The sequence below is a fragment of the Taudactylus pleione genome, unplaced genomic scaffold (assembly GCF_031769625.1).
Source record: "Taudactylus pleione unplaced genomic scaffold, aTauple2 ptg000070l, whole genome shotgun sequence".
Taxonomy (NCBI): domain Eukaryota; kingdom Metazoa; phylum Chordata; class Amphibia; order Anura; family Myobatrachidae; genus Taudactylus; species Taudactylus pleione.
Window position 1 is genome coordinate 20220249 of NW_028284472.1, and position 24302 is coordinate 20244550.

At 45.9% G+C, this 24302-nt stretch overlaps 1 protein-coding gene across 1 annotated transcript in view; it reads right to left on the bottom strand.

The window, feature by feature from the left end:
* Positions 1 to 24302, bottom strand: part of KLHL29 (kelch like family member 29) — a 926340-nt gene that overhangs the window by 535611 nt on the left and 366427 nt on the right. The window lies entirely within an intron of this gene.

The window sequence follows — 24302 nt, forward strand, 5'->3', positions numbered from 1 at the left end:
GTAAATTTACTAAAGTGAGAGTTTTTAGAAGTGAGTTTTAGAAGAGATGTTGCCCATAGCAACCAATCAGATTCTAGCTATTATCTTCTAGAAGGTGCTAGTTAAATGTTAAGCAGAATCTGATTGGTTGCTATGGGCAACATCTCTTCTAAAACTCACTTCTAAAAACTCTCACTTTAGTAAATTTACCCCCTAGTGTCTGTTCTTATTATACAGTATGTGTATGAACAAATGCACAGCACCACTTCTCTGAAAGTAATTGTCATCTGCATAATAAAGTAACAGCAGGGCCGCAACTAGGGGGGGGGCTAGAGGTGCAGGTGCACCGGGTGCCGGAATGCAGGGGGTGAAAAAAGGATGACTCACAGTGGCTTGAGGGCTGCAGAGTCAGAAAACGGCCATCCAAAAATGCTAGAGGTCCTTACTGGTCCTCTAGTGTCTGTCTCCTCCTTGGCGGCGGCCATTTTTGGATGGTCATTTTCAGCAGATTCCATGCGAACTAGCCCATCCGCATGCGCTCTGCTGAAATTGGCCATCCAAAAATGGTCGCCGTCGAGGAGGAGACAGGCACTAGAGGTCCTACTGGACCTCTAGTGTCTGTTAGGCCAGCGCAAGTGCCGGGAGAAGATGCTGAAAGCTGCATGTTCTCCCATGAAACCCCCTGGCAATGAGCATAAACCCCATGGCAACGAGCATAAACCCCATGGAAACGAGCATGTAACCCCTGGCAATGAGCATAAACCCCATAGCAACGAGCATAAACCCCATAGCAATGAGCATGAAACCCCATGGCGACGAGCATGAAACCCCATGGCAACGAGCATGTAACCCCTGACAACGAGCATAAACCCCATAGCAACGAGCATGAATCCCCCTGGGAACGAGCATGAAACCTCCTGGCAAAGAGCATGAAATCCCCTGGCAACGAGCATGAAACCCCTGGCAACGAGCAAAAAACCCCTGACAATGAGCAGGTAATTTTAAAGTAATTAGAAGCCTTACTGTGGGGCATAAAATGGTGTTGGGCAAATATGTAAGTGGCACTTTGGTAATAAGCATTATAGTGTGTGGTATTTTGTGTAATGGGCATTATTGTGTGTGGAATAATGTAAGTCACTATACCAGGGACGTTTGACTAGTGCACTGCCTTATGGAGGAGCAATGACAAAATCCAGGTACAAGAAGGGAGGGGGCGCAAAATTGCTATCTTGCACCAGGTGACCGATATCCTAGTTTCGGCCCTGGTAACAGGTACACACAGTACCAATCCCCCTATTATTTGTGCATGCAGTTCTTAGTTCTTCCTTCTCCTGTATACAGTATGAATTAAGACTAATGAATGGTTAGTATTTAAAATACATTTCAATTACGTGATGATTGAGTTATGCTGTGGTTACAATGATTTCGGTTTAACCAGAGGGCATAGTCCATGACGGGATAAGATGATCCAGTTGTATGTAATGTGAACGCAACTCTGTACGCCCGCTGCGACCGGAATGCTTATGCCATGCACGCGGAATGCTTATGCGACTATATGCGTACGCAGCTGTGTGATCGTACCGCCCCACTCTTCCGTACACAAGAGCAGCCATTATCATCAGCACTTATACCTAACGCATGTACGGTGCAGAACATACCACTGAATGGCATCCTCCATGCATACGCACTAATACTGAGTATGACCCACACAGTTACACCCACAAAATGGCTCTCCTGCACGTATTCACATTGTTACCGGCCAGATGCCACCCAGAAGGGCCCATTTAGCGGTTGCAGAGAAATAGCTGAGATACGTCAGACTCTGAATCGTTGGCACATTCGGGTGCGCCTACAGCCTGTAACGCCTGCGCGGCTAGTGGTAAATGGGCATGGTACTGTGGAACAAAGTGTGGTCTCATAAATTTGGGGGACTGGAAAACCTGTCCTGTATGCAACAATTGGTGACTTCCAATTTCATATCAAATCAGAGAGACATAAAGACAAAGGGCCTGATTCAGACCCACTCGCAAGCGGCTGTCCGCTCGCAAGTGGGTCGATGTTGTGCACTGCGCATGCGCACGACGGCAGGAGCTCCGTCGTGCGCATGCGCCAGACGCGACGAGCGAAGGACTTTCCTTCGCTCGTTGTGTCTGATCAAAGGGGGCGTGCTGTCGATGTTGATTGACAGCACGCCCCCTTTGGTGGGCGTGCCGGGGGCGTGCCTCCCTGACGGGGGCATTCCCAAGGGAACGCCTACCGTCAGAAGCCGGCCCACTGACATCACTAGTGATGTCAGTGGGAGTGATTTTGGCTCTGATAGAGCCAAAATCACTCTGGGCCTTGCGGTTGAAAAACTCAACCGCAGGCTCCGGCTCGCAGTGGTGATGGTCGCGATGGTCAAGACCATCGCGGCCATCAAACTGCACGCTCGTATAGGCTGTGGGTGGTGACCCACAGCTATACGAGCGTCCAGGAGGACGCTCCATAATTATGGAGGGCGGCCCTCATTCAGAGCGTGCGCTCTGCTCAGAGCGTACGGCTCTGAATGAGGGCCAAAGTTGCACAAGGACATAAACTGATTGTCACTCGAAAATAAATGAATGAATGAATAAATAGAATGAATGAATGAATAGAATGAGTTAGCTGTACAATTCCTGGAAAATACACAGAAAAAAACAAACAGATTAAAACAAAGCAGCAAAACCATAAAAAAAATATGAGATGTGCACTTTGCTGTGTTTTTTTTTTTTTGTTAACATAAAACACTGTAGCAGGCTTTGCCAAGAACCTTGGTAATTAACATTTTCCTTGGTTTGTTTCTTCAGACCTCTATTAATTAATTTATAATTCTGTGCAGTGTTATACTGTATGACTACTATCAGGGCCGTAGCTAGGGTAGTGCGGCCGGTGCCATCGCACAGGGCACCACAGGTCAGGGGGCGCTGTTTGGGCCAGTCATATTTCTGTTTATTATCATTCTTGCTTGTAGCTTCCTCTTATTTCATCCCCAGCATCTCCTGGTCTCTCCTATATCTTCTCTGGCCCTTCCCCATGAAGCAATGGCCCTTTTTAGGGTGCATTATGTCCCTTTGAAAAATGAGGGGGGCGCCAATGCTATTTCTGGCACAGGGCACCAAAAAGTCTAGTTACGGCTCTGACTACTATGGCAACTGCATTCACATGTCACATACTGTACTGAGCAGAGAGGCTTAGGAACACCCATCTGACCTCAGTCTGCATAATGAAATCATGCCACACCTTATCCCCCCTCTGCCTTCACATGACATGCTGAGCGTTAGTAGATTGTGTGACTCACTGGCAGCCATACTGGTGCTCCCTCCAGGGAATATTGTGAAAGCGTAATAACAGTTTATAAAGTTACATATCTTGCTATTTTAAGCAAGATATCATAGAAATTAGATATTGAATTTGCCAATCTGTCCCATTCGATCAGTCAGGTATTTCAGTGTGTGGCTTTTGTAAATGTTGTTAATTTATAGATTATTATAATGCATCGTCAAGATTATTCCTGGATTTTTGAGATAGTATTCTGATTGGTCGATGCCACAAGGCACAGATTGGGTAACACTGGGCAGTATTCTTATTGACTGGAAGTTTTATCTAGTAGTAGTTATTGTATGTGGGAACTTCATACATAAATCATAATAATTACCACGATAATATTTGGATACAGTGAATGCCAGTTAATAAATTAGGCAGAACATTGCTCCCAAGTGAGGTAGCTTAGAACATTGTGTCGTGTTTTACTGGTGTTGAAAACATGTTTTGCCTTAGTATAAATTAGATATTTTAAATTATGATCAGCTACTTAATAATTATTGTTTTGGTTGTGTTGTCATGTGTTAATTTACACCCGAAATGTAGTGTCAGTTTTAAACACAAAACACAAGTTTTAAAAAAAAAAAAAAGGCACTGCCAGCTAAAAATAAGCAATACAGCGGCAATTATACATGAACCTCACACACCCCCCCAGGCCGAAACTAGGGGTGTGTGAGCACCGCGGTGCTTGTGTACACAGCACAGGACTCTGTGGGCGGCACCATTGGTGCTCCTCTGCTCTTACTTCTGGCTAGCAGGGTGCAGCAGACAGTATTGCTGGGGCAGTGCATGCACTCCGCTGTATGGGCGCATTGCGTATTCTAGAATGGCGCCCTGATAGCCAGATGAGGCTAGTAGAAAAATGCTCAGAGGGCCAGACCAAATGATTCTGCAGGCCTTATACGGCCCCCGAGCCTGAGGTTCCCCATCCCTGCTCTAGGGGAACCACAACGATGACTACGCTGGCAAAAGAAAGGACAGACACACACAGAGACTGAACATGAGCCCCCTCCCCTCATAAATCACCTCCACTCTAAGGGGTATCACTAAAGTGAGAGTTTTTTAGAAGTGGAGAGGTTGCCCATAGCAACCAATCAGATCTTAGCTATTATCTTCTACAAGGTGCTAGTTAAATGTCAAGTAGAATTTGATTGGTTGCTATGGGCAACAACTCCATTTCTAAAACCTCTCATTTTAGTAAATATACCCCAGGGTCTTAAAATGGCTAACAAGGCTGACACCTATGGAATAGCAAATTTACCACCTCAATGTTTCCTGCATAATGGATGGGTTATCTCTAAGACCCCTGCCCATTATACCAAGAGAGTGATAAAAATGAACACACACAATAACTGTACAAACTGCTTATTAAATGAATAATACAATACTGTCGTCCATCTTCATCCAATGATAAAGCAGAAAAATTCACCATAAAACTAATTTCAACTGGTCACTAGTAACGAATGACCACTGGGAAATAAAATGCCATTGGCTGGTGGCGTAGGAGAATCCAAATTAATCTCGTTCCCTGGGCCTATTACTGTGTGAACAGGTGGGGAGAAGGGTTTTTCTAAACAAGGAAAAAGAAAGCAGGAACATTATATTTATATATATATATATATATATATATACATATATATATATATATATATATATATATATATATACTGTATATATATATATATATATATATGTATATATATACATATATGTATGTATGTATGTATAAATCATGATGTTATCCATTCGAGTTTACATAGTTTGTTAATGTTTATTTTAAAATTATGTTTGAGTATATTTTTTTATTTATACTCTATTAGCATTATCACTCCATTCAAATGGGACAACTGGGGTGGCAACGATTCCCAATAGTCTAGTGGAGCTACAAGTCCAATAACTCCACTGAACAAACTTAGGGGTCTTTTTACTAAGCCTTGGATGGAGATAAAGTGGGCAAAGATAAAGTACCAACCAACCAGTTCCTGTCATTTTTTAAACACAGCCTGTGACATGGCAGTTAGGAGCTGATTGGCTGGTGCTTTATCACCGTACACTTTATCTCCATCCAAGGCTTAGTAAATATACCCCTCAACGCCTAACTCAGCTCCTAACTGCCATGTAACAGGCTGTGTTTGAAAAATGACAGTTAGGAGCTTATTGTTTGGTAGTTTATCACTCTCCAATTTATCACTTTCCAGCGCTTAGTACATCTGCCCCTTATACTGTAGCTTTGCCAGTGTAAAGGTGCGTATCCACTACACGAGAGTGGAACGACTGTACGATTACAACATTGTAATCGTTCATCATCCTGTGCACTGGATAATGCGCCCACACTGACCGATATGTCGATCCCTCATCCCCGAACATGCACAACCTGACGATTTAGTCAGGTTGGCGTGCGTGCATGTTCAGACGATGACACATGCCGACAACGACCGGCGGCAGCGCGTATCGCTGGTCGTTGCCGGCATAATTACTGCACGATTAATGAGCGAATGAACGATAACGATGACGTAATCATTCAACCGCTCATTTTTCTCGTGTAGTGGATACGCACCTTAAGATATAGCTTTAATAAAAGGAGTATATAGCGTAAACGTTGTTCAAAAAGAGTCACAGACATAAAATAAGAGGAATAAACACTTGGGGCCTGATTCAGACCCGCTCGCTAAGGGGAGTTCACTCGCTCTGAGCGATTTTCCCCCATCTGCGCATGCATATAATTCGCAGTGCGCGTGCGCAAGCCATTCGTTGCGATCTGCTTTTGGTAGCCACTATCAGGTCGCTGCTTGGAGTGACAGATAGCACCGTTTGTGGTAGGTAACAGGGGAAGGTGCATGTGAACGGGGGAGTGGTGTTGCGAACGCAGGCGTGTCTGCCTGCCAAAATGGCGTTGCACAATTAGCAAAGTAGCGTCATTGTACACGTCACCTACATGTATTTCAGCCGGCACTGATCGCTGTGCCGGCAGCAGGTTAAGGCAACCCCAAGGGCTGCGAGCAGCTCCGATACCTCACGATGGTCCCGATTAATTAAACAATTCCCGGAGATGACGTGTGTTGCGAGTGGCAAGAGGGCATCTTCAAGCAGTTGCGACCGCACTTTGCCGTAGCTCGCTATCACAGTAGGCGTCCTTATGCGACGCAGTGCGAGCGCTTAATTTACATATCCTCCCCCTTTCTACAAGCGAGTGATCACATTTAGCGAGCGGGTCTGAATCAGGCCCTTGGTGACCACATTCTCAGTATACAGTATGTCTGGTGTGTGGATACATGTGGGTGACACTGAACACAATGCACAGATAATCTGCCACTTACTAATGAACAAGAAGACCTGTATCACAGATAGTCAGGGCTATTTTTCTGGAAAAATAGGTTCAGGAAATATATATAGTATTTAGAAACAAAGGCACTCAGAATGGACTTTAAAATACAACTTATCTTATGGAAAATACATTTTGGCCTAGGATATTACGTCATAGTTAATGAGAGGTTCAGGAACTAAGTTCTGCAGAAAAATAGCCCTGACGATGATAGTACATAATATATAGGCACTCCTATAGCCGGCTACTTGTAGCGTTGTAAGGTACCTGCGTGCCTGTGGGAGCACCATAACCATCTAAGCTGGGGTCCCCATAGGATTCCCTGCTGCACAGCTATCTTCTCAGCATTTGCAGGTTCATACATTTCCTTAGGGACTGATACTGCAGCACACATTGTGGTAAGTGGAGAAAGCAGAAGGGCAGGGACCAGGGAGCACAGCACAAAACAAATCAACAGCTTCTGCCCTGTGTAACCCTGTACGCTGGTCTGCTAAATACTGTAGCAGCCAGTACTGTACAGTGACCTGAAGCAGCAATGACATAGCGTGTGCACCTATATACACCTGTACCCCTAATGCACAGACTACACTTATATACACCTATACCCCTAATGCACAGACTACACCTATATACACCTATACCCCTAATGCACAGACTACACCTATATACACCTATACCCCTAATGCACAGACTACACTTATATACACCTATACCCCTAATGCACAGTCTACACCTATATACACCTATACCCCTAATGCAGTCTACACCTATATACACCTATACCCCTAATGCAGACTACACCTATATACACCTATACCCCTAATGCACAGACTACACCTATATACACCTATACCCCTAATGCACAGTCTACACCTATATACACCTATACCCCTAATGCACAGTCTACACCTATATACACCTATACCCTTAATGCAGTCTACACCTATATACACCTATACCCCAATGCACAGTCTACACCTATATACACCTATACCCCTAATGCACAGTCTACACCTATATACACATATACCCCTAATGCACAGTCTACACCTATATCCCTAATGCACAGTCTACACCTATATACACCTATACCCCTAATGCACAGTCTACACCTATATACACCTATACCCCTAATGCACAGTCTACACCTATATACACCTATACCCTTAATGCACAGTCTACACTTATATACACCTATACCCCTAATGCACAGTCTACACCTATATAGACCTATACCCCTAATGCACAGTCTACACCTATATACACCTATACCCTTAATGCACAGTCTACACTTATATACACCTATACCCCTAATGCACAGTCTACACCTATATAGACCTATACCCCTAATGCACAGTCTACACCTATATACACCTATACCCTTAATGCACAGTCTAGGTGCCCAAATGGATAAACCGGCTCTGCACAAATCTACGTCTTCTAGGCCTATTATTTCCACGTCACTCTCTTCTTCCATTGCATGCTCTTCCTATATTAAAGCAACACACCACGTAACGGTAACTAGACTGGTATGGACAGTGCTGAGCTTGTTTATTTTACCTCAGCAAGGTGCACAATGCTCAGTGTATAAACCGAGTGTCTCAGAGCATCACATTTCCTGGTGTGAGATAATGAGGATTTAAGTAGGGATGTGCGCCGGAACATTTTTGCCGCATTTGGATTTGGTTCTCATTCGTCGTCCGGCTTTGGATTTGGATTTTTTTATAAAAATTTACAAAAACAGCTAAAATCACATAAATTGGTCTTTTTTTTTCTTCCTAGAGTATTATTAACCTCAATAACATTAATTTACAGTCAATTTAGACCACCTCACAGCTTATAATATTGTTTTCAACATTATTGGCCAAAGGTTGCAGTGAGCTGACTGGTTACTAAGCGACAATGCAGCGGCACAACGACACAGACACCACAGTATAAAGCACATCTATGACACATTGCCACACAGTGGCAATATGTGTGGCTCATCTCCAGATTTAAGCCACACATATTGCAAAACTTCTCTTACGTCTCGATTCCGACATTAAAATAACATCCACCCTTAAGCTTAGTCTCTCTCACTCTCCCACTCTCGCTATATATATATATATATATATATATATATATATATATATATAATATATATGTACGTATACACATTTGGGGCTCTATTCAACAATAGTGTCAATTAGAGATGAGCGGTTCGGATTCTGTGGAATCCGAACTGTTCCGGACATAGGGGATCCGAGTCCACCCGAACCCTGTTCGGGTGTTCCCCGCCTGACTCGGACCCCGTTCGGGGCCGAACGGGGGCCGCCTGATGTCGGATTCTCACTAGAGAATCCGGCATCAGGGCTCCTCGAGTGTAGGGTAGAGCGCTGTGATAGTGGTCTGCCCTACACAGACACAAACACACAGCCGCCAGCGGCAGCTGTGTGTTTGTCACAACAGCCAATGAGAGTCACACAGACTCTCATTGGCTGCTGCACGGAGGGAGCTGGCTGCAGCTCACTCATGAGCTCCGTCTTCCGGCTCCCTCCCGTCGCGTGGCAAGAGAGCGGACGGCGGCTGGAGCGGTGATACAGGTAAGTTTTTTTTTTTTTATGTGTGTATGGGGGTCTGCTAATGGAGGGGCCTACTACTGGGGGGGGGCATACTACAGGGGGCCTGCTACTGGAGGGGCATACTACAGGGGGGGCATACTACAAGGGGCCTGCTACTGGGGGGCCTAGTACTGGGGGGGCATACTACAGAGGGCCTGCTACTGGGGGGCATACTACAGGGGGCCTGCTTATGGGGGCATACTACAGAGAGGGCATACTACAGGGGGCCTGCTACTGGGGATCCTACTACTGGGGGGGGCATACTACAGGGGGCCTGCTACTGGGGGGCCTACTACTGGGGGAGCATACTACAGGGGGCCTGCTACTGGGGGGCCTACTACTGGGGGAGCATACTACAGGGGGCCTGCTACTGGGGGGCCTACTACTGGGGGGGCATACTACAGGGGGGGCATACTACAGGGAGCCTGCTACTGGTGGGCCTACTACTGGGGGGCATACTACAGGGGGCCTGCTACTGGGGGAGCATACTACATGGAGCCTGCTACTGGGGGGCCTACTACTGGGGGGCATACTACAGGGGGCCTGCTACTGGGGGGGCATACTACTGGGGGCCTGCTAATGGGGGGGCATACTACTGGGGGCCTGCTTATGGGGGCATACTACTGGGGGGGCATACTACTGGGGGCCAGCTAATGGGGGGCATACTACTGGGGAGGCATACTACTGGGGGCCTGCTTATGGGGGCATACTACTGGGGGGGCATACTACTGGGGGCCTGCTTATGGGGTCATACTACTGGGGGCCAGCTAATGGGGGGCATACTACTGGGGGCCTGCTTATGTGGGAATACTACTGGGGGGCATACTACTGGGGGCCAGCTAATGGGGGGCATACTACTGGGGGGGCATACTGCTGGGGGCCTGCTTATGGGGGCATACTACTGGGGGGGCATACTACTGGGGGGTCATACTACTGGGGGCCAGCTAATGGGGGGCATACTACTGGGGAGGGCATACTACTGGGGGCCTGCTAATGGGGGGCATACTACTACTGGGGGCACTGCTTAGGGGGCCCTACTACTAAGGGGACTGCATAGGGGGCACACTACTGGGGGCATTGTGTAAGGGACACCACTGCTGGGGGCATTGTGTAAGGGACACTATTGCTGTGGGGATTGTATAAGTGGCACTACTACTGTGGGCATTGTATAAGGGGCATTACTACTGTGGACTTTGGGCCTGATTCAGACCCACTCGCAAGCGGCTGTCCACTCGCAAGTGGGTCGATGTTGTGCACTGCGCATGCGCACGACGGCGGGAGCTCCGTCGTGCGCATGCGCCAGACGCGACGAGCGAAGGACTTTCGTTCGCTCGTTGTGTCTGATCATAGGGGGCGTGCTGTCGATGTTGATTGACAGCACGCCCCCTTTGGTGGGCGTGCCTCCCTGACGGGGGCGTTCCCAAGGGAACGCCTACCGTCAGAAGCCGGCCCACTGACATCACTAGTGATGTCAGTGGGAGTGATTTTGGCTCTGATAGAGCCAAAATCACTCCGGGCCTTGCGGTTGAAAAACTCAACCGCAGGCTCCGGCTCGCAGTGGCGATGGTCGCGATGGTCAAGACCATCGCGGCCATCAAACTGCGCGCTCGTATAGGCTGTGGGTGGTGACCCACAGCTATACGAGCGTCCAGGAGGACGCTCCATAATTATGGAGGGCGGCCCTCATTCAGAGCGTGCGCTCTGCTCAGAGCGTACGGCTCTGAATGAGGGCCTTTGTGTATAAGGGTCACTACTGTGGGCATTGTGTAAAAGAGTCACTACTGTGGGCATTGTGTAAAAGGGGTCACTACTGTGGGCATTGTGTAAAAGGGGCACTACTGTGTGTCATAACATAAATAAGGGACACTACTTTATGGTGTAATGTGAATCAGGGGCGCTATGTGCGGTGTAATGTGAATAAGATTGTGCACTGTGACTCCTTGGGCCGTAGCCCACTATGTAACAAGTACTGTGATTCTGCTGGCCGGACCCCACTGGGTGGGTGCACTACTTTTCATTTCTGCCACTGCTGTGTGGCAATGTGTCATAGATGTGCTTTATACTGTGGTGTCTGTGTCGTTGTGCCGCTGCTTTGTCGCTTAGTAACTAGTCAGCTCACTGCAACCTTTGGCCAATAATGTTGAAAACAATATTATAAGCTGTGATATGGTCTAAATTGACTGGAAATTAATGTTATTGAGGTTAATAATACTCTAGGAAGAAAAAAAAGACCAATTTATGTGATTTTAACTTTTTTTTGTCAATTTTTGTAAAAAAATCCAAATCCAAATCCAAATCCAGTCACCGCAGTTTGGCAAATCCAAATCCAAATCCGGACGACGAATTAGAACCAAATCCAAATCCGGCAAAAATGTTCGGCGCACATCCCTAGTATCAATACTATCCTGAATATTTTTGTACAACAACGACACAATATATATTTTTTTCTCCATTTTTTCCCCAGCTACTCAGCATTAAACTTCACAGGGAGTTCCCGGCGGATTTTGTTACTGCTGCCATGTCTCCCCCCTCTCTATTCCACGGTGTATTTCAACCCTGCCCCCCTGCGTCCTGCCCCCCTGGTAACCAATCACCACCCCCCCCGTGGGTGTCTGAAGTAATTCTCTTGTACCACAAAAATCCTAACGTTACAGGGTTCTACTATCTCCATATTCCTGTCTCTCAAATGCAAAGCTCACCGAGAGACCTTTACATTGAATCCACATTGGAGAATTTGGAATGGAAGGAGAGGGGAGCTGAAAATTTATTTGCTCTGCAACCACAAATGTGAATTATGTCCAGCACGGTTCCCTGTCTCTGTTCACCACTAATAGTTTGGAGTCCTCAGTAAACTGAATCGCGAGTCACATCTGTCAGTCGTGCGCGGCTCCGGGATACAGCCGCTGATCTGGACTCATGTCAGTGACTGCAGGTTTACTATGTGACAGCTAGGCCGGGCAAACTGTTTCGCCCTTAAATGAATTCCCCCATAAGTATCGGGTACCTCTACATATTGAAGACACTCTCTTACAGCCGAGTGCCTCAGGGGAGAGCATGGGATCAACCTAATGGGCTTTACTCTCTAACAATCGTCTCGTCTCCAAATTGGCTACATTTAGGTGGCGAGTTCGGGATGTAGTTAATAGTCTAAATACCGACTATACATGCCCGACACGGTACTTAAGATAGTCGTCGAAATTCCTACACCTATCTTAATACCGACGCCATAAGCCCGACCCCCGCCATCCCTATCGTCAAGAGCCGGGTAGGTATACTACTTAGCCCGGGGATGGTGGGGTTAGGTTTAAGGCCCCCGGGGCACTTAGGGTTAGGCACCCCCTGAGGAAGGTTAGGGTTAGACAAGTGAAGGGGGGGCTAGGGTTAGGCGCCACTAGGGGGAGGTTAGGGTTAGGCCCCCCCCCCCGGAGGGTTAGGTTTAGGGTGCGGGAAGGGGGGGTTAGGTTTGGACACCCCTGGGTGAACTTAGGGTTGGGCACCACTAGGAGAGGGTTAGGGGGGAGGGGAGGGGAGGGATGGTTAGGGTACTTATCAGCCAGCGTCGGTATTTCAATCCCATTCCGGTGAGTTCTTTGGGACCAAGATCCCTGTTGAATTTATTATTACATTGAGCACTGTTTATTTTCATTTTTAAAAACACATTCACAGCAACTGCCCTGGTAATGTTTCCTCCCTGAAGGTCACCTAACTACAAGTGTATGGTAGAAGCACTGCATGTTGGTCACAACACAGAGCTAAGAGGTAATGGAGCACTTTGCATTCCCTTGTTGCAGTAAGAACATATGCTTCGGGTCACCCAGGCTCCCTGAAACTACAGACACACAAAAAGACTCATAGCCAGCTGCCGTATACTTCCCAGAGATACAGGTATTTCAAAGCCAAAACAGTACGTTTCCTTTATTGCTTCTGTACAGAATGTGTCCATATACATTTTACTTCCTTGTGCATTAAATAGCCCTTCTAGTCGTCGCGCCATGCCGTGGCGTGACTCGGTAGAGCCGAGCGTCTTTTCTTGCAACTTTTCCCTTTAAATGCGTCTTATTCACACAACGATATAGGACAAGCAGCTTCTGCTGATTAAAATGATAGGCGGCATGTCTATGTTCTGTGTGCGACTGCGTCTGGATCTGCATGCGAAATGCTACGTCACAGTGTCAGCAGTAACGTAGCATTTCACCTACCGATACACCTGCAGTCGCACACAGAATATAGGCATGCAGCGTATCATTTTAATCAGCGGTGCAAATAAGACAAATTTGAAGTTAAAAAGTCCCACGAAAAGACGCTCTGCACAGATTTATTGAGAACCAGCTGTTGGACGCGGCTTTGCCCACGATGAAATCGCTTCTGCCAACATTTTTACATTTTTTTATTTGAGGTGCTTTAGTTGTATTGCTTCACATAAGAGCCCTGTTGCGGGAGTGGCCCAAGTGACCAGCAGCGCTATACAGACTGGTGGCAACAGCACCTTCCCCCATCACTCACACCAATGTCACTGTGTGTCCTGTGCACAGACTGCTATGTAACCTCTCCTATTCACCCACCACTCACACCAATGTCACTGTGTGCCCTGTGCACAGACTGCTATGTAACCTATCCTACTCACCCACCTCTCACACCAATGTCACTGTGTGCCCTGTGCACAGACTGCTATGTAACCTCTCCTATTCACCCACCTCTCACACCAATGTCACTATGTGCCCTGTGCACAGACTGCTATGTAACCTATCCTATTCACCCACCACTCACACCAATGTCACTGTGTGCCCTGTGCACAGACTGCTATGTAACCTATCCTATTCACCCACCACTCACACCAATGTCACTGTGTGCCCTGTGCACAGACTGCTATGTAACCTTATCCTACTCACCCACCTCTCACACCTATGTCACTGTGTGCCCTGTGCACAGACTGCTATGTAACCTCTCCTATTCACCCACCACTCACACCAATGTCACTGTGTGCCCTGTGCACAGACTGCTATGTAACCTCTCCTATTCACCCACCACTCACACCAATGTCACTGTGTGCCCTGTGCACAGACTGCTATGTAACCTCTCCTATTCACCCACCACTCACACCAATGTCACTGTGTGCCCTGTGCACAGACTGCTATGTAGTCTATCCTACTCACCCACCTCTCACACCTATGTCACTGTGTGCCCTGTGCACAGACTGCTATGTAACCTATCCTATTCACCCACCACTCACACCAATGTCACAGTGTGCCCTGTGCACAGACTGCTATGTAACCTCTCCTATTCACCCACCACTCACACCAATGTCACTGTGTGCCCTGTGCACAGACTGCTATGTAACCTATCATATTCACCCACCTCTCACACCAATGTCACTGTGTGCTCTGTGCACAGACTGCTATGTAACCTATCCTATTCACCCACCACTCACACCAATGTCACTGTGTGCCCTGTGCACAGACTGCTATGTAACCTATCCTATTCACCCACCACTCACACCTATGTCACTGTGTGCCCTGTGCACAGACTGCTATGTAGCCTATCCTATTCACCCACCACTCACACCAATGTCACTGTGTGCCCTGTGCACAGACTGATATGTAGCCTATCCTATTCACCCACCACTCACACCTATGTCACTGTGTGCCCTGTGCACAGACTCCTATGTAGCCTATCCTATTCACCCACCACTCACACCAATGTCACTGTGTGCCCTGTGCACAGACTGCTATGTAACCTATCCTACTCACCCACCACTCACACCAATGTCACTGTGTACCCTGTGCACAGACTGCTATGTAACCTATCCTACTCACCCACCTCTCACACCTATGTCACTGTGTGCCCTGTGCATAGACTGCTATGTAACCTCTCCTATTCACCCACCACTCACACCAATGTCACTGTGTGCCCTGTGCCCAGACTGATATGTAACCTATCCTATTCACCCACCACTCACACCAATGTCACTGTGTGCCCTGTGCACAGACTGCTATGTAACCTCTCCTATTCACCCACCACTCACACCAATGTCACTGTGTGCCCTGTGCACAGACTGCTATGTAACCTCTCCTATTCACCCACCTCACACCAATGTCACTGTGTGCCCTGTGCACAGACTGCTATGTAACCTATCCTACTCACCCACCTCTCACACCAATGTCACTGTGTGCCCTGTGCACAGACTGCTATGTAACCTCTCCTATTCACCCACCTCTCACACCAATGTCACTGAGTGCCCTGTGCACAGGCTGCTATGTAACCTATCCTATTCACCTACCACTCACACCAATGTCACTGTGTGCCCTGTGCACAGACTGCTATGTAGCCTTATCCTATTCACCCACCTCTCACACCAATGTCACTGTGTGCCCTGTGCACAGTCTGCTATGTAACCTATCCTATTCACCCACCACTCACACCAATGTCACTGTGTGCCCTGTGCCCAGACTGATATGTAACCTATCCTATTCACCCACCTCTCACACCTATGTCACTGTGTGCCCTGTGCACAGACTGCTATGTAACCTATCCTATTCACCCACCACTCACACCAATGTCACTGTGTGCCCTGTGCACAGACTGTAACGTCAAAGGGGTAGTCCTGCCGGAAAAGGATACTGCAATCCCTTTTCAGTGGGCTGGAGGTCACCATGTTGCCAATTGCGGGATGTTCACATTGTATACAGTATGTGCATCTGCAGCTGCCTGGCCAGGGTCCTAACCTAGAGGTAACGTGATCACATATGTGGTCAATTTCCTTCGTACTGATTTTTTTTTTATGAGAGTAATGAATAATTTTTCTTGCAACAAAAGCAATTCTAAAAGCATTGTCCTAAATAGGCTATACAGCACGTAGGTAATATAACATATGTCATCTGTAAATATATTATTAATATATATTGTCATAGGCTAGGCTGTGCTTTCTTTCTCTCATATTTCTATATTAACAAGACGGAGGTGTAGACGAGAAATGATTATTTGCAGTCACAAATAGTGAAATCTACTGTAAAATTAAAAATACACTACGAGGCTGCACACTGCAGGAGTGCTTAAACCTGCTGTGAAATATCAATTCGTAATATAAGAGGACAACAGAAGCTGCGGCTGGCATAGAGGTTAGCATTGCACAGCACTGATGTCATGAGTTCAATTTCAGTCCATAACAATTCTGTGTGGAGTTTGCATGTTTTCCCCATGTCTGCGGGGGTTTCCTCCGGGTGACCCGGTTTCCATCCATGTGTGAAAAGCAAACTGGTAGGTTAATTGGCTGCTGATGAAAAAAAATAACGCTAGTGTGTCCATGTGGTAGGGAATATTGGGCCTGGTTCAGTAAGGATCGCAGCTCCGTAATTGCACACAGGTCTGCTGCGAAAATATGCTAATGAATGCAATCGCAATGCCGTCGCACTGCCAGCATAGAGACGCACACTGCCTCTCACTACAGCTATCTCACATCGGTAATACCTTGCAGTCCTGCGTATACATCGGGAACATCGAGTAACATCGGCCCCACACGCAGAATTACAGCAGCCCTGACCTTACTCAGGAATTGCTAACCTCGTTGCACACTGTGAGCACTCAGGCTGCGTATGCCATCACTCTGGCTAATTTATTCACGCAACGGCGTTCAAAAGGACACACATGCCTGCGTTTCTCCGACCACTCCCCCGCCACCACCCCCAAACGCTCACTGCCTGTCAATCACTCTGCGATGGATCTCCGCAATCGCAGTGGCGTCTTCGTGGCCACGTACTGCCATGCATACGGATGCGCAGTATGTGACAATTGGCCAACTGCGTACGTATTAGCAATAGCGATCCTTGCTGGATCAGGACTATAGACTGAAAGCTCCACTGAGGCAAGGATTAATGTGAATGACTGAGAAGTTATTGTCGGTAAAACGCTGCGGAATACAGGTCGCATACTGAGTCGGAAGGGATGTCTGTGCACAGGCACACACAGAGAGTTTCAGCATACAGCCTCTGCTTCAACAAAATCATCCGCAGAAAGCACCCTGGGGATGTGTATCTGCCTGACAGCAGCAATACTTTCTAAGAGTTCCGGACTATAGATAGACAGTAAACAGGTCGACAATGTCTAGATAGGCACCAGATGTTAGACAGTCAATAGGTCGACTGGGACAAAATGTCGACAGGGACAAAATGTCGACACACTAATGGTCAACATGTAAGAATGTTGTCATGTGCAAAAGGTCGACAGGGCAAACTGTCGACATGGAAATGGTTATTTTTTTTAGGGTTAGGAACTGTAAAACCTCCCCAAAATGTGGCTCAACCATGAGATGTATGGGAAGAGGAGGGTAGGAGGTGGGAAAAGGGAGAGAAGTGGTCACAATGTGGCTTAAGCCAAGAGATGGACTGTAAAAGCAATACGGGGGAGCTGAGAGGGAATGATAGGATGTATGCAGCAGTGTCACTCACAGCATTATCCATTGGACCATCAGGTGTACCATTACTGTCCATGACGTACAGTAATAACTACTGTACACATCACTAAGGGCAGGATGTACTAAGCAGTAAAATGTGCAGTTTTTGGAGGTTTTCTGCGATCCCCATATGTATCAAGCTGCGCAGAGCAAAACATTCCGGAGCTTGTGCCCAATAGGCAAATCTGTCTATAGATGGTGTTTTCGCGGAAATCCCCGCGGAGGGATCCGTAAGATCCTGCTCCGTCCCTCATGCAGATTGCGCATGCGCAGGCCGGCGGCATAGGATAGGTGATACATGATACATTTCTCCGTCTGCCTTTTATTTTACTTCTGTTCAACTATTTTTAATATATATATATATATATATAATGCATTGATAAATTGTCACCATTTCCTATGGGAAAATGGTGGTAATGTAATCCACACCTCTGATCCTTCCAATTACAATCCCAGATAGAGATATCCCCCCAATATGGGACTGGCCATACCTCCAATTTGGGAAATCATTCCCTTTTTTGCCTCTGAAAATTGAGACTGTCCTGTAAAAATGGGGATGGTTGTGGGTATGTTGGTAAACTAGCTGAGATGGGTGGATGGAAGGCTCTTCATGCAACACCCCCAATTATGTCAAACCAGTTCCCAATAATATGTCATATGTCCTGCCACTAAGCTGCTCTACAGGCTGTTATGTTTGGTAAAAGGGTATCACACATGAATAAGACTGACAGGAGGGCTTTTGTATCACCATAAATAAGACTGACAGGAGGGCTTTTGTATCACACATAAATAAGACTGACAGGAGGGCTTTTGTATCACACATGAATAAGACTGACAGGAGGGCTTTTGTAATCACACAGAAATAAGACTGACAGGAGGGCTTTTGTATCACACAGAAATAAGACTGACAGGAGGGCTTTTGTATCACACAGGAATAAGACTGACAGGAGGGCTTTTGTATCACACATAAATAAGACTGCCAGAAGGGCTTTTGTTTCATACATGAATAAGACTGACAGGAGGGCTTTTGTATCACTAAAAAATAAGACTGACAGGAGGGCTTTTGTATCACACATGAATAAGACTGACAGGAGGGCTTTTGTATCACACATAAATAAGACAGATAGAAGGGCTTTTGTTTCATACATGAATAAGACTAACAGGAAGGCTTCTGTATTACACATAAATAAGACTGACAGGAAGGCTTCTGTATTACACATAAATAAGACTGACAGGAGGGCTTCTGTATCACCCATAAATAAGACTAACAGGAAGGCTTCTGTATTACACATAAATAAGACTGACAGGAGGGCTTCTGTATTACACACAAATAAGACTGACAGAAGGGCTTTTGTTTCATACACGAATAAAGACTGACAGGAGGGCCTCTGTATCACACATAAATAAGACTGACAGGAGGGCTTTTGTTTCATACATGAATAAGATTAACAGGAGGGCATCTGTATCACCCATAAATAAGACTGACAGGAGGGCTTTTGTATCACACATAAGACTAAAGCTGGGTTCAAACTAAACGATGTGTGTGCCCATTGATGCAAATGCCGACCCCCCCACCCACCGAGGGGTCAACATATCAGGAGGCTGGTACACATTAGATGATGCTGTGCCCGTCCGATATGTCGGCCCCTGCCGCATCCCGCTGCATGGGGTCATCAGCCACATCGTTGAGCTGCACATAGGGCCAACCAGACGATGCAGCTGACGACCCCACGGAAGCACCCACTGCCCGGCATTGTGGGTACACACCTAACGATTTTGGTGATTTACCTTTCCGAACCGTCTTAATCGGGCACATTGTTCAAAGTATCTCTAACTGTGAACCCAGCTTAAGAGGAGGGCTTTGTTTCACACATGAATAAGACTGACAGGAGGGCTTTGCATCACACATGAATAAGACTGACAGGATGGCTTTGCATCACACATGAATAAGACTGACAGGATGGCTTTGCATCACACATGAATAAGACTGACAGGAGGGCTTTGCATCACACATGAATAAGACTGACAGGATGGCTTTTGTCTCACACATGAATAAGACTGACAGGACTTATGTGTCTCTGCATGAAACTTAAGCTCTTCAAGATAACAGAAACACCAATATATCAGTTAAGGAAATCCCTGCAACAGGATCATTGTTAAACATTATATAACACAAAAAAAAACATAGAGGGATAAATTGTGTTTAACATGCATATAACATTTCCACGGTAGCTGGATCAAGTACCAGAATATTAAGGGGGAGATTTTTCAAACTTTCGAAAGAGGACAAGTGAAAGTGTTACTCATAGTAAACGAGACAGATATTGGTTATCATTTTATGGAATGTACTAGATAGACGATCGCTAGACTCTGGTTGCTATTGGCAACCCCTTTCACTCCTCCTCTTTAGAAAATTTTGGTTAATCTCCCCCTGCGTGTATTCAGTAAGACCATTTATATCAGCAATAAGGAACAGCAATATGTACAATAGAATGCCTCAAATCCTGGCCAGTGAGAGAAAGAGGCATTTCATTGACACATGCAATATTTGCAAGCCCGTCTTGACTGTTTTATTGGCAGACCTCACATGTTTATTTGCAATCAGAGTGTGGCCTTGACAGGCATAATGTACCCAGATGGAGCCAGGAGGTTGGAAATAACATTTATGTCTCAGTAAGTTGTAGAAAGAACGGAGATGTGTCATCACTTTGGGAGAACACCAAAAAGGATTGGCCGAGTGATTGACAGGTTGATTGCTGCAAAATGCATCCGTTTAGATATAATTTAGTCTAGTAAAATGCCCTTTATGAACTGTTCTGGGGTGTTACTTACTGTACATTGCGCTGAGCCATTTTTTTCTTTCAGACTGAGGTTTAAAAAAACAAAACAATGAAATACTGTGAAGAAAGCAGCTGTGGATGCAATGCATATATTGCTGGTATATCTTTTAAAGTGGACTGGTCCTCGTTCAGGCAATCAGTCATGTACAGACAACTAGTGATACCACGAGGCATGACTCAGTTTGTGGTGTTGCTGGTTCCTTGTGAGTTGGTAGGCCGAAGGCTGGAGCAACCCACAAAATGGCAGCCTCTCCATGCATAGCAGACGGGCCTAACTTAATGCTGTATCACATATCAACTTACTAGTGACCTCAGGAATGTGTATGTCATATCTATGATCACAGCTTGCTCTCACAGGCGTTCAGGGAACATGCCGCACTCCGCATTGCCCCCTGGAGTCTTTAATTATAATAGCACTAGCGACCCGCCCTGGTTTCACACAGGAGCAATTTCAAATTTACGGCGATAGTCTTTTTTAACTCGAAGTCTTATAAGATTGCCTTGTAGACGACATTAGTCGTTTTTCCTCCTGACGTCAACACGAAAAGATTAAGGGCAAAAATTTACTAAGCGGCAGGTTCTAAACCCCGGCGGTTTGGTGGCGGTTTGACAGCGGGTTCAATTCTGTTCTAAACCCCGGGGGTTTGGTGGCGGTTTTGCAGCGGTTTCTAAATGACAGCCCTGTTCTATTCTATTCTATTCTAAAATGTGTTTTGACGGCAGTTTTGCAGCGGTTTTGGCCTTAGTAAATCTGCAGGTCGCAAAACCGCCGCCAAACCGTAATCAAAACACATTTTAGAATAGAATAGAACAGGTCTGTCATTTAGAAACTGCTGCAAAACCGCCACCAATCCCCCGTGGTTTAGAACAGAACAGAACTCGCTGTCAAACCACCACCCAACCGCCGGGTTTAGAACCCGCCGCTTAGTAAATTTTGCACGTGACAAAAAACAAAAAGGCCACGTAAAGTTGCCCATGAGAATAACAGTCTCCACTTAGGCCAACTTCAGCCACGTTAAGTGTCTGTCCCAGTGCTTTACTTACTGTCACGCCAAAGCAAACTCTTACTGGAAATTAGACTTGTATGAAATTAAAGAACTGAAACAGGGCTTACATCAATTTCCTGGAGATACTGGATAATAAGTATCAATATCTACATGGTATAAAATAAAGTCCATCGTTACCACAGTTGGTGCCTAGTAACTTATAGTGCCGCATGTTTTATTTCTATTAGAGATGTGCGCTGACCCTCACAATTCCGTACCAAAGTTAGGCAGAGTGAGCCAGGACTCAGTTATATGCTGTGTAATGAGCATATGATTATAAGCTTACTACATACCCACTAAAAATAGCAACATACATATAATGTGTCCAGCTGCTGTGGCCGGTCTTTGTGTCTGGGAGAGCATGCTGTGACTGTTAGTTCCATGACCCCTGATAGTCACTGACCGCCTAACTATGATATTGAATTTATAATATATTATGAAACAATTTAACATGAAGATGATTCTGACACAAAGGGGATGATTAAGGAACGCTGTTACACATAAGTAAAAAAAGAAACAACCAGTCAGATTTCATCCAGCTTCTAGCGCCGTGTAGAAAATAAAAGCAAACATGTGATTGGTTGCTATAATTTACAGTGTCTTTATCTGCACATCTACATGTGAAGTCATTTTTATAAATGTCTCCCACTGTAGTAAATATTCTTGCGGAAACTCGCAGTTATGGTTGTTAATAGTACCGTGTTTCCCCGATAATAAGACACTGTCTTATTTTTTTTTTGTTCAAAAAAACACCATAGGGCTTATTTTCGGGGTAGGTCTTATATTAATTATCATTGACAGCAGTGCCCCTTATGCAGGCTCCCTTGTAGAAGTGCCCCTTATGTAGGGCACCCCCTTGTAGAAGTGCCCCTTATGCAGGCCACCCCCTTGCAGACCACCTTGTAGAAGTGCCCCTTATGCAGGCCACCCCCTTGCAGACCCCCTTGTAGAAGTGCCCCTTATGCAGGCCCCCCTGTAGCAGTGTCCCTTATTGCAGTGCACTTACCTGACTCGCCGCCGTCTGGGATGTCGCTCTCACTTGCACGCTGACTGGATCTAACATGATCCAGCAGGCGCGGCCGCACAGGATCCTCAGCGCGCGGGTGACGTCATGACGTCACCCGCGAACTGCATGACTGGGAACGCTGCTCTCTGCAGCATTCCCAGCTCAAAATGAGATTCAGGTAGGTCTTATTTTCGGGGTAGGGCTTAATTTGGACCGGGTTACAAAATTAAGGGTAGGGCTTATTTTCGGGGTAAATCTTATTATCGGGGATACACGGTATATGATTTATTTTCAGACTGAATTAATTTACTTTATGTATTTAGTTGGTCGACGTCTGAGTTAGTTGTCATAGAAGTCATTGGGAGCAGAGCCGTAACTAGACTTTTCGGTGCCCTGTGCCAGAGAGAGCATTGTCGCCCCCCCCAACATTTTTTAAATAGGGACATGAGATGCACCTGAAAAAGGGCCATGGCCTCATGGGGAAGGACCAGGGAAGAGATAGGGGAGGCCAGGAGATGCTGGGGATAAAAGAAGAGGAAGCTACAAGTGAGAATGATAAGGAAAATTGACAGGTCCAAACAGTGCCCCCTGCCCTGCGGTGCCCTGTGCCATGGCACTGGTCGCACCACCCTAGTTACGGCCCTGATTGGGAGATACATTTTTGGTTAGCCCTCTCCCTAATGCCAGTGGTATATAGACTCTCCTGTCCCATTCACTAAAGTGAGAGATTTTAGAAATGAAGATGTTGCCCATAGCAACCAATCAGATTCTAGTGATTAGCTTTAGAATGTAAGCTCTTGCGAGCAGGGCCCTCTACCCTCTTGTGCTTCTCCGTTCTCTACTTTCATCTACTTCTTACTCACCACTAGGGCACCTAACACTTGGTTGCTTTGTTCTGTTGCTTATCTGGGTGTTATGGTCGCTAATGTAGCAATGTATATTATCCATGTCCTGGTCCTGTATTGTATTGTTCTGTAAGTCGCTGGTCAACTGATTTGTTTATGTACTTTGTAAGGCGCTGCGGAAAATTTGTGGCGCCATATAAATAAATTATAATAATAATATTATCTTCTTGAAGGTGCTAGTTAGATGTTAAGTAGAATCTGATTGGTTGCTATGGGCAACATCTCCACTTCTAAAAACTCTCACTTTAGTAAATTTACCCCTAGCTATCGTTTTGTAGAATGTACTAGATACATGATAGCTAGGAATTGATTGGTACAGTACCTTAACTTTTGCATTATATAGGATTTAGTATGTCTATCCCATTTAGCCAGTTCCCACTCACTAGAAAAAAACTGTATACCCCTATTGAATATTTAATGATTTCTCATATATATATATATACAAATAGCTTTTTTTTAGAAAAGTTGCCGTCCCCACTGGCTGAAGATTTCAGCAACCACAAAGAAAGATGGACAGACTCATACTGTAGAGAGGTTAAGTTTATGTTTATCCTTTTTCGAGAGGAATTAATTTCAAATGTTTGGAGAAGCTTAGAGGAAAACTATTACACATTTATGTTTCCTATAACGCAGTTGCATTGGTGGCAACACCTGTCAAACCAGCACTACGATCAAACCAGCGTGAACGTAATCACCGACTTTTGAAGCAGCTTATATATGTGCTGTTATCATGCAGTACACCAATTGTAATTATATGACCCAGAGTGGGTGCTACCATTATGTAGCAATAATTATTTTGGGGTGAGCTTTTGGGAGTGG